Source organism: Salvelinus sp. IW2-2015, linkage group LG35 (assembly GCF_002910315.2).
Source record: "Salvelinus sp. IW2-2015 linkage group LG35, ASM291031v2, whole genome shotgun sequence".
Classification (NCBI taxonomy): Eukaryota; Metazoa; Chordata; class Actinopteri; order Salmoniformes; family Salmonidae; genus Salvelinus; species Salvelinus sp. IW2-2015.
In genome coordinates, this window is record NC_036874.1 from 19,848,572 (window position 1) to 19,864,252 (window position 15,681).

General features: G+C 39.4%; 1 long non-coding RNA gene across 3 annotated transcripts; it reads right to left on the reverse strand.

Moving 5' to 3' along the window:
* Positions 1–218: 218 nt before the first annotated feature.
* LOC111959014 (uncharacterized) lies at positions 219–15,636 on the reverse strand. 3 transcript variants are annotated; one of them, XR_002876609.3, is made up of 5 exons: positions 15,518–15,636; positions 11,453–11,509; positions 4,464–4,642; positions 4,106–4,225; positions 219–4,010 (listed from the first exon to the last, which is right to left on the reverse strand). It is a non-coding gene; the product is annotated as an uncharacterized lncRNA (long non-coding RNA). The 3 variants fall into 3 exon arrangements; XR_002876608.2 differs by having other exon boundaries at positions 4,110–4,225; positions 11,439–11,509; positions 15,518–15,633; XR_002876607.2 differs by having other exon boundaries at positions 4,110–4,225; positions 15,518–15,631.
* Positions 15,637–15,681: the final 45 nt, after the last annotated feature.

The following is a 15,681-nucleotide window of genomic DNA, read 5'->3' on the forward strand; positions in this document are numbered from 1 at the left end:
CAAAATAACCAAAGGACAACCATGCTCTCACCAAGCTCTAAGAAACATATGGTTCTCAGAACGTTATGTGCTAGCTGGGGTTGCTCGTATTTGGAGAAACAGAGGGTTACTTTGAAACTCAATGGTCTTCACAACACAATCAAATCATGTCAGATTGAAATGGAAGCAATGCCGATTAACTGTGAATGACAGAACACTCAAATGCATTTAGACACTAATCAGCTCAATTTATTTGATTTGTTTATGATCCATTAGAGCTCCAATTGGCACTCAAAGTGCTGAACAAGTCACACATCTTTGGTTTGTCAGAGACCACTGCTAGTATAGTTGTACAGGCTTGAAGTGGACACAACAAAATGATTGAATAACCGAATTAGTGATGCATGTTCAGTGAGATGCTTGTTCAGTAGCCCACCATCTGAATACATAATTATATGTTCTATGAGATGTTCTATGAGATGTAATAGCCCAAACCCCACATGGCTTTGGGGTTCATATAATATTTTCAGTGTTGTAGAATAACACATAATACTGAGTATGAGTATTATACACAGGATTGAAAAGTTGTCCAGATGTGTCATAGCATACTGTACATAKCCCATAATAACCCCAAATATTCATAATTCTACACAAAATACAGTCAAAAATGTTTTGTTTGCACACATGGGTTGAATAATGAGGCCTCATGATCTTGTTCTCAAGTCTGCCGTCGAGTAGGCGTGTCGTTTCTCAAAGGGGCGGTATGCAAATGGACAAGAGCATATGTTTTAAATTAATTTGTCCTTCTCATTTCCCTCCTCTAACCAGACAGCACTCGTGGAGGGGGGTCTGCGGCAGGAAAAACAACAACATTGTCATCTGTTTTCAGGGAGGTGCCAGAATCCCAGTCTCTGGTTGTGTCTTGGCTCTGAGGAGCAATGCTGAGGAAGCCACATGCTATTAGCTGAGCTAGGAAAACAGCCGTGGAGTCTGGGATATGTTGGCCTCTCTGTCCAGTGTTCACACATAACAGAGCAGTGGCACACCGGTTGTTAATCTAGCAGAGGGTATTTTCGCCCTCTCTCCCCCCCCTTCTTTGGTGACCTTCTCATTTCCCCCATGTATCAATCATTACTTTCCTTCCAGTCCCACTCTTTCTTTTTCTCACATTATTTTCCCAGATAACAAAATGTAATTAATTCTAGACACAGGGAGGACTTGTATAAAGCGCAGACCCACAACAGACAACACCCTCCAACTGAAGATTGTTTTCCTAGTAAATTGTGGCTTGGGCTGGAAGGACGCTGTGGTAGGATACTCAGACCAACACACAGTGTATTAATCGGGTTAAACATAGTGACGACAAACTCCATGTTTGTAGCTCTTCCAAGAGGCAGCGCTGCATTTCTCAGAGGCATCACTTCTTCTCAGACTTATTTACTGCAGTACCTAACCAAGTTGTCACATTATAGCCACTGTTAAGAATTACTGAAGTCATATCTCAAGTTCGCTACAACACGGAACCTTCACACTTGCGTCTTATGTTATAATAGTAGTTTGGTCCTAAGGTTGCTGATAGTGAAGTACGGCATTATGTCTAAATGACCATGTAATCACTGAAATCAAATCTCACACATTCCAAAAGCAGGAGAAGGAGAAAGTGTATCATTCATAAATAATGTGGATGGGGACCCTAGGGTAATGTTTCTTTGTTAGTCCACGGTCTGCTTCAGCCACTTTAGTCACTCACTGAACCCTCGCTAAGCTTTCTGGAGGTCTGCTGGGAGAGTGGAACATGCATGGCATCTGGCCCCAGCCCTGCTGCTGGACCAAAGTGGAGGTACTTTTAAAAACCAGCACGAAATGAAAGTCTGTGTGGTTAGAATCAATATTTCACAAAGTGGATGATAAGACACCGATTTTTTTGTTACGGGGCACCATGTTGTCATCTTAGCTCCTCTCAATGGATTGAGTTCTGATGTGTTGTGCGTGGATAAATCAGGTCAACCTTGAAGTCTAATAACTCCCCTCTGGTCAAGGGTTTTAACCTGGAGTTATTTTGGGGCAATTTTGAATCTACAATTGACATATCTCCCCGGGCCTTATTGACCTCACTTCATTCATTCAGTTTCGTAGAGTCAGGGTTAGAGAGGGTCACAACATCAGTAGTTAACATGTCCAGAATGACGACTGGTGGTATTTGACGGAGCCATCAATTTGAGAGTTTTTCTTAAAAATAACATTTATTCACCAGATTTGGAACATATACCAGGACAATTGACACACCAACTTCTCATTATCTACAAGAATCTGTCAGAGAAAATGGGAAATAAATTATCCAATAGCTAAACTCTATCGTGGAATTCAAAACAAAAAGGTGGAATTATCTTGAAGTTTCCCGATGTATTATTTTAAATGCGCAAGTAGATAAGTCGAGGGAAGGAGAGACACTTCACACAGAAGGTTAATATTTGAATGTGCTAGGTTGTTATATGTAATTGGAGGGAGCAGTTTATTAAAATGACATGGCAGGGACGAAGGCTTTAATTAGATCAAGATCATGAGCAGAAATGAATTAAAATCCCCACTCATTTATGGAGAGCTAAACTGGAGCAGGGAGGGAGAGTATGTAGGTGAAACTGATTGTATGTCATTGTAGTGTTGTAATAGTAGTATTTTGAGAAAGAATACAATTTATATCGCTTTTCAATTCCCTTAGGACTGTAAAGTATGTCACATGTACGCCTATGCATGTCTGCATTCCTGTTCAATTGATTGTGACAATACTGTATTTTCAGGTCAGGCTGAGGTCTTTCCCTGCTTTTGTCATTTAGGGTTTTCTTTAAATATAAATTACTTACAGAAAGTAAATTGTAAAGGATATATTATACACTGACTGTACAAAACATTAGGAACACCTGCTGTTTCCATGACATATACTGACCAGGTGAATGCTATGATCCCTTATTGATGTCACTTGTTAAATCTACTTCAAATCAGTGTAGGGGAAGGGGATTAGACAGGTTAAAGAATGATTTTTAAGCCTTGAGACAATTGAGACATGGTTTGTGTGCCATTCAGAGGGTGAATGGGGAAGACAAGATATTTATTTGCCTGAACTGGGTTTTGTAGTAGGTGTCAGGTGCACCGGTTTGTGTCAGGAATTGCAACACTGCTGGGTTTTTCCACACTCAACACCTGACCTCTGTGTATCAAGAATAGTCCACCAACCAAAGGACATCCAGCCAACTTCACACAACTGTGGGAAGCATTGGAGCCAACATGGGCCAGCATCCCTGTGGAACGTTTTTGACACCTTGTAGGGGGGTATACTCAGTGTACATCATCAAGCAGGTAAACAAAAACAATGATAGAGCTCACATGCCGTCTGGTGGTCATAGAACTGACTGCCACAAAATGTGGCCACCTTCTGCCTCCCACAACAGTAGGCCTCCCAGCCTCTGTGTGTATCAAGATGTAAAACGAGTTTGAACAATAATAAAACACGAGAATCCCCTTCGACATTTTTAACAATCAAATTACATTTGGGCCCCTAAAGTAAATGTAATTTAGGCTGTTTTAGAAATATATTAGGTCATAGAATTGAATGACTAATGAGAGAACTTAAAGGGGAACTGCACCCGCTGATTTGGACTAGTTTTTTGAATTGCTCAAGAAATGCTGGTGGCCATGACAGAAGCCAAATGTGACTTCGCTTGGGGGTGTGGTTTGATGGGTGTTTCTTGGGTGTGTCCTTGCCGCCACCAAGACATATATGGTGTCCTGTATACACCAGGAGTTACCTGATCCTGGTGCAGAATACACTGGGCTTCTCCCTCCCCATATTGACTGATACCATTCATTCAATAATTAAAAAAAAAGAAGAAAATAAGTAAAAGATGTCTAGTAAAATGTTCATGCCAAGTACCAGGTCTCTCTCCATTTAGAGACATCAGTATGAAGCCCGTATGTCAGTCTGGACTTCATCACATCATCTTGCAAGTCTCCTAGTGCTGGGTCAATAGATGCATCTGTGAACAAATACACAGTCACTGTTCGATTACCAATGCCATTTAGGATATGTGATATACTATGTTAAAGTTTGAACAGGTCAGACTAAACCTACCTACCTCTCCATTGACGACCGTTAGTAAGCAGGCAAGAAGTGAGGCTGGAGGTAAGTTCTTTGCCAGCGCCCCATTGATGGGCATGGCAGCGTAGATGAGCTCCTGGCCCCTCAAAGATACTGGTCAGTCACACAAACAGAGCACTGATTACATTATCAATGGTGGTTATAATTAGCATGGTGAAATCAACCTGATCGTTGCATTCACCTTTCTATTTCACTTCAGATGTCATGATATGTGAAGTGAAATATTATGGTAAACACAGTGATCAGCCTGGTGGAACCAGGCTATGTTCTGAAGGTGAATTGGGACAAAATTCACAACTGTTTGACCTTGACCAGGTCAAATGTCACCAACCTGATCCAAGTGTCCCCACTGTTCCATTTACAGGAATGCTCACAGGAAGGGCATGTCTGCGTGATTCTGAGGGTATCCTTGCTGGTCTTTTCTGTGTTGCATGAACCTGGACATCTCTCGAACAACTGCAGCAGGCAATTTACTTCGTCATCTTATGAGGTGGTGTTGACTGGTAGGGCCTGTGACAGCGTGATACAATAGACAGCCAAGTAACACATTTCATTGTTATAAAGAAAGGACTAAGTGTTTTGATAATGTACTTCACAACCAAAATGACTCTACTACTTGTATCTGCTGGGCTGGGTAATTCAATTACTAGCTTATCAAACTGGATATATTTATTTTGTATACAACTTTTCACATAACACACATTACCGTTGTTGATGACGCCATCTGTGTCATCAGGGCAGTAACTCGGTCAAGATAATTCTAGGTTGTCACTAGTTACCACAGCCACAAAGTCACACAGGCCGCCTATTTCTACAATGTATCTTCTTAAAATGTGATTTTAAACCTAACCTTAACCACACAGATAACCTTATGCCTAACCCCAGTGGTGTAGCCATAAATTCATTAGTGGGTGTGTGGTCAAAAATCTGCTCCGATTGGGAAACGTAGTTTTGAACGGTATTCCAATTCCAAGTTGCAAACTCAGGCATCTTTCTAGTGCTCTGACTTTCCGACTTGAAGATCACTGACGTCATGATTTGACCTAGTTTTTTCCCCTCCCAGTTCCCTTGAAAGCACCCTAGTTAGTTCACTGTATTAGTCAGACTCAGACATGAGTTAGCTACATCCATTATTAAGTTTTGCCCTAAACAAAACGGAATAAACTTGTATGAGCTACAAAATAACTTGCAAATACGACTTGCAGGCTAACATTAGCTACCTAGTAAACTAACGTTAGCTAACCTGTAGCCAGCTAGCTAGCCTGCCTTTCTAGCATTATCAAATGATAACGTTACATAACCAGCAGTATCTAGACAATACACAATAAACTTGTATGGGCTACGACCTAACTACGTTCAAATGAGGTATCTAGCTAGCTAGTTACATTAGCTAGCCTGGCTCGCTAGATCAAAAGATAGCTAGCTACCTACAGTGTCTTCAGAAAGTATTCACACCCCTTTACTTTTCCCACATTTTGTTGTGTTACATCCCGAATTTGTAATTTATTGAATTGAGATTTGTTGGTCACTGGCCTACACACAATACCCCACAATGTCAACGTTGAATTATGTTTTTTGGAAAATGCTTACAAATTAATAAAAAATGAAAAGCTGAAATGTCTTGAGTCAATAAGTACTCAACACCTTTGTTATAGCAAGCCTAAATAAGTTCAGGATTACAAATGTGCTTAACAAGTCACATAATCAGTTGCATGGACTCACTCTGTGTGCAATAATAGTGTTTAACATGATTTTTTAATGACTACCTCATCTCTGTTCCCCACACACACAATTATCTGTAAGGTCCCTCAGTCGAGCAGTGAATTTCAAACACAGATTTAACCACAAAACACCAGGAAGGTTGTCCAATGCCTCGCAAAGAAGGGCACCTATTGGTAGATGGTATAAAATGTAAAAGCAGACATTGAATATCCCTTTGAACATGGTGAAGATATTAATTACACTTTGGATGGTGTAGCAAGACTTCTATTTTTATTTAACCTTTATTTAACTAGCAAGTCAGTTAAGAACAAATTGTTATTTACAATGACGGCCTACCCCAGCTAGACCACTGCGCCACTCGGGAGCCCCGTCACTACACCCAGTCACTACAAAGATACAGGCGTCTTTCCTAACTCTGTTGCTGGAGAGGAAGGAAACCGCTCAGGGATTTGACCATGAGGGCAATGGTGACTTTAAAACAGGTACAGCTGTGATAAGAGAAAACTGAGGATGGATCAACAACCAGCTGTGGAAAATGTACCCAATTGTCATACTTGAGTAAAAGTAAAAGATACCTTAATAGAAAATAGTAAAAGTGAAATTCACCCAGTAAAATACTACTTGAGTAAATGTCTAACAGTATTTGGTTTTAAATATACTTAAGTATCAAAGTAAATGTAATTGCTAAAATACATTAAGTATCAAAAGTAAAAGTATTAATCATTAAAACAATTATTATATTAAGCAAACCAGATAGCCAGGGGCTCACTCAGACATAATTTACAAACAAAGCATGTGTGTTTAGTGAGTCCAACAGACAAGAGGCAGTTGGGATGTCAAGGGATGTTCTCTTGATAAGTGCGTGAATTTCTCAATTTTCCTGTCCTGCTAAGCTTTCCAAATGTAACAAGTACTTTTGGGTGTCAGGGAAAATGTATGGAGTAAAAAGTATTTTATTTTCTTTAAGAATGTAGTGAAGTAAAAGTAGTCAAAAATATAAATAGTAAAGTACAGATACCCCAAAAAGTACACCACTGTCAACAACATTGTAGTTACTCCACAATACTAACCTAATTGACAGAGACGCAGTCTCAATCACACTCCACACTGCCCTTTCCCACCTGGACAATAAAGAGATGCTCTGCTTTTTTGACACCACATCCAAAAAACAAGTTCTGCAGGCTCTAGTTTTGTCTAATCTTGATTATTGTCCAGGCATGTGGTCCAGTGCTGCAGGGAAAGACCTAGTTAAGCTGCAGCTGGCCCAGAACAGAGTGGCACGTTTTGCTCTTAATTGTAATCAGAGGGCTGATATAAATACTGTGCATGTCAGTCTCTCTTGGCTAAGAGTTGAGGAAAGACTGACTGCATCACTTCTTCTTATAAGAAACAATGTGTTGAAAATCACAAATTGTTTGCATAGTCAACTTACACACAGCTCTGACACACACACTTATCACACCAGACATGCCACCAGGGGTCTTTTCACAGTCCCCAAATCCAGAACAATTTCAAGAAAGTGTACAGTATTATATTGAGCCCTTATTGCATGGAACTTCCTTCCATCTTATATTGCTAAAATAAACAGCAAACCTGGTTAAAAAAAAATGACACAACGCCTCTCCCCTATTTGATCTAGATAGTTTGTGTGTATGCATTGATGTAGGCTACGTCTGCCTTTTTTTATTTTTATGTATGTAGTTCTGTTCTTGTCTGTTGATGTTCTGTATTATGTTTCATGTTTTGTGTGGACCCCAGGAAGATTGGCTGCTGTTTTTGCAACAGCTAATGGGGAACCTAATATAATACAAAAATACCAAAGGAACACCTATGTGAGAATGCTGTTCATTGATTACAGCTCAGAGTTCAACACCATAGTGCCCACAAAGCTCATTACTAAGCTAAGGACCCTGGGACTAAACACCGCCCTCTGCAACTGGATCCTGGACTTCCTGACGGGCCGCCCCCATGTGGTAAGGGTAGGCAACAACACGGCTGCCACGCTGATCCTCAACACTGGCGCCCCTCAGGGGTGTATACTTAGTCCCCTCCTGTACTCACTTTTCACCCACGACTGCGTGGCCAAACACGACTCCAACACCATCATTAAGTTTGCTGACGACACAACAGTGGTAGGCCTGATCACCGACAACGATGAGACAGCCTATAGGGAGGAGGTCAGAGAACTGGCAGTGTGGTGCCAGGACAACAACCTCTCCCTCGGTGTGAGCAAGACAAAGGAGCTGATTGTGGACTACAGGAAAAGGCGGGCCGAACAGGCCCCCATTAACATCGACGGTGCTGTAGTGGAGCGGGGTCGAGAGTTTCAAGTTCCTTGGTGTCCACATCACCAACAAACTATCATGGTCCAAGCACACCAAGACAGTCGTGAAGAGGGCACGACAAAACATTTTCCCCCTCAGGAGACTGACAATATTTGGCATGGGTCCCCAGATTCTCAAAAAGTTCTACAGCTGCACCATCGAGAGCATCCTGACCGGTTGCATCACCACCTGGTATGGCAACTGCTCGGCATCTGACCGTAAGACGCTACAGAAGGTAGTGCGTATGGCTCAGTACATCACTGGGGCCAAGTTTCCTGCCATCCAGGACCTAAATAATAGGCGGTGTCAGAGGAAAGACCATAAAATTGTCACAGACTCCAGTCACCCAAGTCAAAGACTGTTTTCTCTGCTACCGCATGGCAAGCGGTACCGGAGCGCCAAGTCTACGACCAAAAGGCTCCTTAACAGCTTCTACCCACAAGCCATAAGACTGCTGAACAATTAATCAACTGGCCACCGGACAAAAGTTTTGAGAATGACACAAATATTCATTTCCACAAAGTTTGCCGCTTCAGTGTCTTTAGATATTTTTTTGTCAGATGTTACTATGGAATACTGAAGTATAATTACAATAATTTCATAAGTGTCAAAGGCTTTTATTGACAATGACATGAAGTTGATGCAAAGAGTCAATATTTGCAGTGTTGACCCTTCTTTTTCAAGACCTCTGCAATCCGCCCTGGCATGTTGTCAATTAGCTTCTGGGCCAGATCCTGACTGATGGCAGCCCATTCTTGCATAATTAATGCTTGGAGTTTGTCAGAATTAGTGGGTTTTTGTTTGTCCACCTGCCTCTTGAGGATTGACCACAAGTTCTCAATGGGATTAAGGTCTGGGTATTTTCCTGGCCATGGACCCAAAATATCGATGTTTTGTTCCCCGAGCCACTTAGTTATCACTTTTGCCTTATGGCAAGGTGCTCCATCATGCTGGAAAAGGCATTGTTCATCACCAAACTGTTCCTGGATGGTTGGGAGAAGTTGCTCTCGGAGGATGTGTTGGTACCATTATTTATTCATGGCTGTGTTCTTAGGCAAAATTGTGAGTGAGCCCACTCCCTTGGCTGAGAAGCAACCCCACACATGAATGGTCTCAGGATGCTTTACTGTTGGCATGACACAGGACTGATGGTAGCGCTCACCTTGTCTTCTCCGGACAAGCTTTTTTCCGGATGCCCCAAACAATCGGAAAGGGGATTCATCAGAGAAAATGACTGTACCCCAGTCCTCAGCAGTCCAATCCCTGTACCTTTTGCAGAATATCAGTCTGTCCCTGATGTTTTTCCTGGAGAGAAGTGGCTTCTTTGCTGCCCTTCTTGACACCAGGCCATCCTCCAAAAGTCTTTGCCTCACTGTGCGTGCAGATGCACTCACACCTGCCTGCTGCCATTCCTGAGCAAGCTCTGTACTGGTGGTGCCCCAGATCCCGCAGTTGAATCAACTTTTGGAGACGGTCCTGGCGCTTGCTGGACTTTTTTGGGCGACCTGAAGCCTTCTTCACAACAATTGAACCGCTCTCCTTGAAGTTCTTGATGATCCAATAAATGGTTGATTTAGGTGCAATTTTACTGGCAGCAATATCCTTGCCTGTGAAGCCTTTTTTTTGTGCAAAGCAATGATGACGGCACGTGTTTCCTTGTAGGTAACCATGGCTGACAGAGGAAGAGCAATGATTCCAAGCACCACCCTCCTTTTGAAGCTTCCAGTCTGTTATTCGAACTCAATCAGCATGACAGAGTGATCTTCAGCCTTGTTCTCGTCAACTCTCAGACCTGTGTTAACGAGAGAATCACTGACATGATGTCAGCTTGTCCTTTTGTGGCAGGGCTGATATGCAGTGTAAATGTTTTTGGGGGATTCAGTTAATTTGCATGGCAATGAGGGGCTTTGCAATCAATTGCAATTCATCTGATCACTCTTCATAACATTCTGGAGTATATGCAAATTGCCATCATACAAACTGAGGCAGCAGACTTTGTGAAAATTTATATTTGTGTCATTCTCAAAACTTTTGGCCACGACTGTATATAGCCTCATTATTGTTATTTTATTGTGTTATTTATATTTTTTACTTTAGTTTATTTGGTAAATATTTTCTTAACTCTTCTTGAACTGCACTGTTGGTTGAGGGCTTGTAAGTAAGCATTTCACGGTAAGGTCTACACTTGTATTCGGCACATGTGACAAATAAAGTTTGATTTGAAAAGGAAGAAAGCCTGTACAGGAAACAAATATTCCTTAACATGCATCCTGTTTGCAACAAGGCACTTAAGAAATACTGCAAAAAATATGACATACAATTAACTTTTTGTCCCGAATACAAAGTGTTATATTTGGGGAAAATCCAATACAACACATTACTGAGAACTACTTTACATATTTGGGCTCCCGAGTGGCGCAGCGGTCTAAGGCACTGCATCTCAGTGCTAGAGGCTTCACTACAGACCCTGGCTCGATTTCAGGCTGTATCACAACCGGACGTGATTGGGAGTCCTATAGGGTGGCGCACAATTGGCCCAGCGTTGTCCGGGTTAGGGTTTGGCTGGGGTAGACCTTCATTGTAAAATAAAAATGTGTTCTTAACTGACTTGCCTAGTTAAATAAAAGGTTAAATAAAAACCTGTCAAGCATAGTGATGGCTGCATCATGTTGTGGGTATGCTTGTAATCATTAAGGCCTGTGGAGTTTCAGGATGAAAAACACAAGGACTGGAGCTAAGCACAGGCAAAATCCTAGAGGAAAACCTGGTTCTGTCTGCTTTCCACCAGACACTGGGATATTAATTCACGTTTCAGCAGGACAATAACCTAAAGCATAAGGCCAAATCTACCTACACTGGAGTTGCTTACCAAGTAAACAGTGAATGTTCCTGAGAGGCTGAGTTACAGTTGTAATTATTTTGAAAATAATTAAATGGGCAAATGTTGCACAATCCAGGTGTGGAAAGCTCTTACAGGTTTACCCAGAAAGACTCACAGCTGTAATCGCTGCCAAATGGGATTCTAACATGTATTAACTCGGGGTTGAATACTTATATAATCAAGATAAATTAGTTTATTTGTATTTTATAATTGTTAGTATTTTGACAAAAAATAATCTATTAAATGCATTTTAATCCCACTTTGTAACACAACAAAATGTGGAAAAGGTAAAGGGGTGTCATTGTTAAATAACCAGCAATAACGTTATTTAACGTTGTTAGCTAAATTGTACCAGAGAGGTCATTATATTCCGGTATACCTGGTTATACTCACCACCACCGGTTGTTGCACACCAAGCAAGCGTTACTGTTGTAGACTCCAAGCAAGTACCTTTAAAAAAAATATATATATATATATATATATATATTTTTAAATTCAAATACAGATCAACAATTTACATTCTTACATCATACAAAACAGAACGCAGGTATTAATGAGAAAATACTGGAACAAACAAAAAAATTAAAACAATTCTAGTGCAATTGTAATCACTCAGAAAAAGTATTTTTGTAATGATTTAGGAAAATGTTATTCTTGTTATTGTTCACTAGGGTTAATGTTTTAATAAAATAGTTCAATTCAATCAAAAAAAAATTACTTTTGGTATAGAATTTTGGAATTTTTGTTTGTGTATGAAGTATTTGGCAACAAGAATTAAAAAAAAAATCACAATAATTTCAGTGGTCTTGTTATCATTGCAATAGTAACACATTATATATTTCATGTCAAAAACATAGGCAGTGTTCATAATGGTAAATAAGTATTTTGCAAGATTTTCCCAAAATTCGGACACAAATTTACATTCAAAGAACAAGTGAGGCAGATTCTCACCTTCTTCTTCACAGAAAACACAGATATTATCAATAGCCACAAATTTGGATATCATAGAATTACATGGATATATCTTATGTAAAATGTTGAAGTGCACTTCCTTAACTTTGTTTGGTATACAATATTTGTAAGGCCTTAACCATGCATTTTTTCCAGACAATGTCAGGAATAAGCATGTTCCAGAAAAACTTTCCTCTCGGTGTAAGTTGGTTTTGTGAATGAAGAATTTGTCTTATATATTTATTACAACAAGATCTCTCAAGTAAGCACACACCTTCCAATCTGAGTTCTGGATAAACTTTGTGATCATTATCAAAGCTAAGATGAGTTTTCATTAGTGTAGTTAGACCACTGGGAACGGCTTTGATCACAGAAATAAACTCTCTGAAAGGTATTGGAAACTCTTTCAATGTTATAAATTGTTCATATGTGAGAATATTACCCTTGTTGTAGTAAATATCAAGAACACAGTCAATATTCCTCTCATGCCAGCTGGGGTAGAACAATGACTTATTCCTTATAGTTATGTCTGAATTATTCCACAAAAGAGCTTTAAGTGGGGAAAAATTGTGCAGGAAACATATCTTCCAGGCCATTAAAGCTTGTTGGTGAAACCTAGCCAATTTAGCAGGTAATCTTTCAGGAATATAATTACATTTCAGTAAAAATTGAAGACCTCRCAATTTATTAAACACATTATTTGGAATGAAATACCATATTGAATCATTATTGATCAAAACATTTTCAACCAGTTTATCTTGAAACTGTTATTTATGTCAACAAAATCCAACACTTCTAGACCGCCTTCAGCTCTTTTGTTAGAAAGGACTGATTTTTTTTGTTTGTGAGACTTATTTTTCCAGATGAAGTCAAGAAAGGTCTTATTGATCTCTTTACAAGTAGCWGGATTTACACATAACGATAATGAGGGGTACACAAAACGAGACAGTCCCTCTGCCTTGGACAGAAGTACTCTCCCAAGTATAGAAAGATCTCTTTGTAGCTAATTATTAAATATATTTTTAGTTCTCTTAATTTTAGGAGAGAAATTCAAATGTTGTCTGACTAAGTGGTTTCTTGACAGATGTATTCCTAAATATTCAACACAGTCCTTTACAGGAATATTTTCTATTTCTTTATCATCAGAGTCAAATGCTTTCACATTTAGAAACATTCAGTATTAAACCTGATGCAATAGAAAATGCAGTTATAGCATTAAGGGCATGGGCGACCTGGTCTTTGTCTCTTATGAAAAGAGTAGTATCATCAGCCAGTTGGGAAATGTTGATTTCTTTGTTAAAAATGGTTAAGCCCTACAAATTTGCATTAATCAGAATATCTAGAGATAGAAGTTCCACAACCAAAATTAATATAAATGGCGAAATTGGGCATCTCTGTCGTACACTTCTGTTGATACTGAATCTTTTGGAAGTATTAAGGTTTAGTAGCACAGAACTATTTAGATCTTTGTAAAACATGCGAATTACTTTAATAAAATGTTCACTAAATCCAAAAAGTTTAAGAGACCTAAAGGGAAATTCATGTTCAATTGTGTCAAAGGCTTTACAGAAGTCCAAAAATAAGACAACCGCATCTGAGTCAATTGCATCTGAATAATTTATAAGTTCCAAGACTAAACGAATGTTAGAGCTTATGTGACGGCCCTTCATAAATCCTGTTTGAGTCTAATTTATAATGGTATCTATTCCTTTCTTTAATCTTTTGGCATAAACCAGAGCAATCAATTTGTAATCAATATTTAATGAAGTAATTGGTCTCCAATTGTCAATAAGAGAAGGGTCTTTATCGGGCTTCGGAATCAATGAAATAAGGCCCTGTTTCATAGTGGAGACCATTTCCCCATTTTTTTATGCAATCTTGATACATATTGAAAATCGGGTATTCTAGGAACTCCCAAACTGAGTGGAAATCATCCTCAATTACAGGGACATAATTCTGAATGTGGCAAATGTAGCTTTCACAACCATCTTCCTGAAATTGAGAGCTGTAAAGGTTTTCATAAAAGGAATTGACAAATGATGATATTGTAATGGGATCTTTGCATAAAACATCGTTAATTTTGAGTGCAGTTATAGATTTTCTTTTGTAGTTTCTCTTTTCAAGTGCAAAAAAGTAACTAGTGTTTCTTTCCCCCTCTTCAATCCATTTTGCTCTTGACCTTACAAAGGCGCCCTTTGCCAGATCCGTGTAAAGCTGTTCTAATTCTAGTTGTAAAGACTTGAACACAGACGCCTCTTCTTCAGATAGATTATCTTTCTTTAGAAAACTGTCAAGCTTGCTCATCTCCTTTTCTCTAAGGTTCTTTAATTGCATCAGCTCTTTGGCGAGTCTAATGGCTACCACTCTGACTTATATTTGAAAAATTCCCATCTACTTCCATGACCCGTCTTTTCTTGCAAAAATATCTTTAGCTAATGATTTTATGTTTTCAATGAGAGTAGGATCTTTAAGAAGTGTGTTGTTTAATTTCCAATATCCTCGAGTACCTTTGAATTTTTAGTAGCTTGTAAATTCAGGGAAATCAAGTGATGATCAGAAAAAGGAGCCAACTGATGATCTACATCTATAACAAATTGTAACAAAAAAAGGGAAATTAGGAATAAATGTATTCTAGATTTACGTGAGATAGTTTTGTTGGTCCAGGTAAAAACCCTTTGCATCCGGATTGAAATAACGCCAGGCATCCTCAACACAGAGATCCTTGAATAATGTAATGATAATGTTACTATTTTGAGGGCTTTGGCTCGTTCTAGGAGGAAAACGATCAGCAGATGCATCAGGTGTTTCATTAAAATCCCCTGAAATAATTAGAAAAGCCTCTGAGTATTTGTTGCTTAAATCCTGTACTTTCCTGGTAAATTGGGTAAAAGGGGTCTTATTAGGAGCATGTGAGTTATGTCCATATACATTACAGATGATGAAAATAGCATTGCCAAGTTTAACAGTTACTAAGACTCATCTCCCGTCTTGTGAAGGTGTGGATTCTAGAACGTCACCTTTAAATTTGTGAATAAGTATCAAAACACCAGCAGAATGATTTGATCCATGACTGAAATAGGCCATATCTCCCCATTGTGCTTTCCAAAATTCCTAATCACTTTCGCCCGAATGAGTTTCCTGAAGATGGACAAAATCTGCGTTACTGCGTTTACAATATAAAAATAAAGCTTTCCTTTTTGTAGGATTTCTCAAACCCCTAGCATTCAGACTAACTATATTGAGTGAACTGAAAACGAACTCCTGCATTAAAAAAAGAAAGAACACAAATTAGATAACACAAGTAGTAATGTGAACAATAAAACAAACAGTGAAACTTGAGAGGATTACTCCGACGGAAAACTACGCTCGGCTGAGGTAGCGGTGGTGGTTAACAGAATAACAAATCTATTTACTTCCTCTTTTTGGGGGGCAAGTGTTCATCAGCTGTAGTTCGAGCACAACATTTATTCGTGGCAGTACATTAACTGTACTCATGGTAGTACTCACAGTTCCAATTTGGTTAATGTCAACAGAGTTACCCAGTAATCATTATTCCTTCGATAAACGCGTGTGGGCCCTTAAACCCAGCCTTCTCTCCCTCTTGTCGTGCGTTCTCCAAGCAAGTACCCATTTCTACCGCAAACACAACAGTGACGATGAAGAGGTAGTGA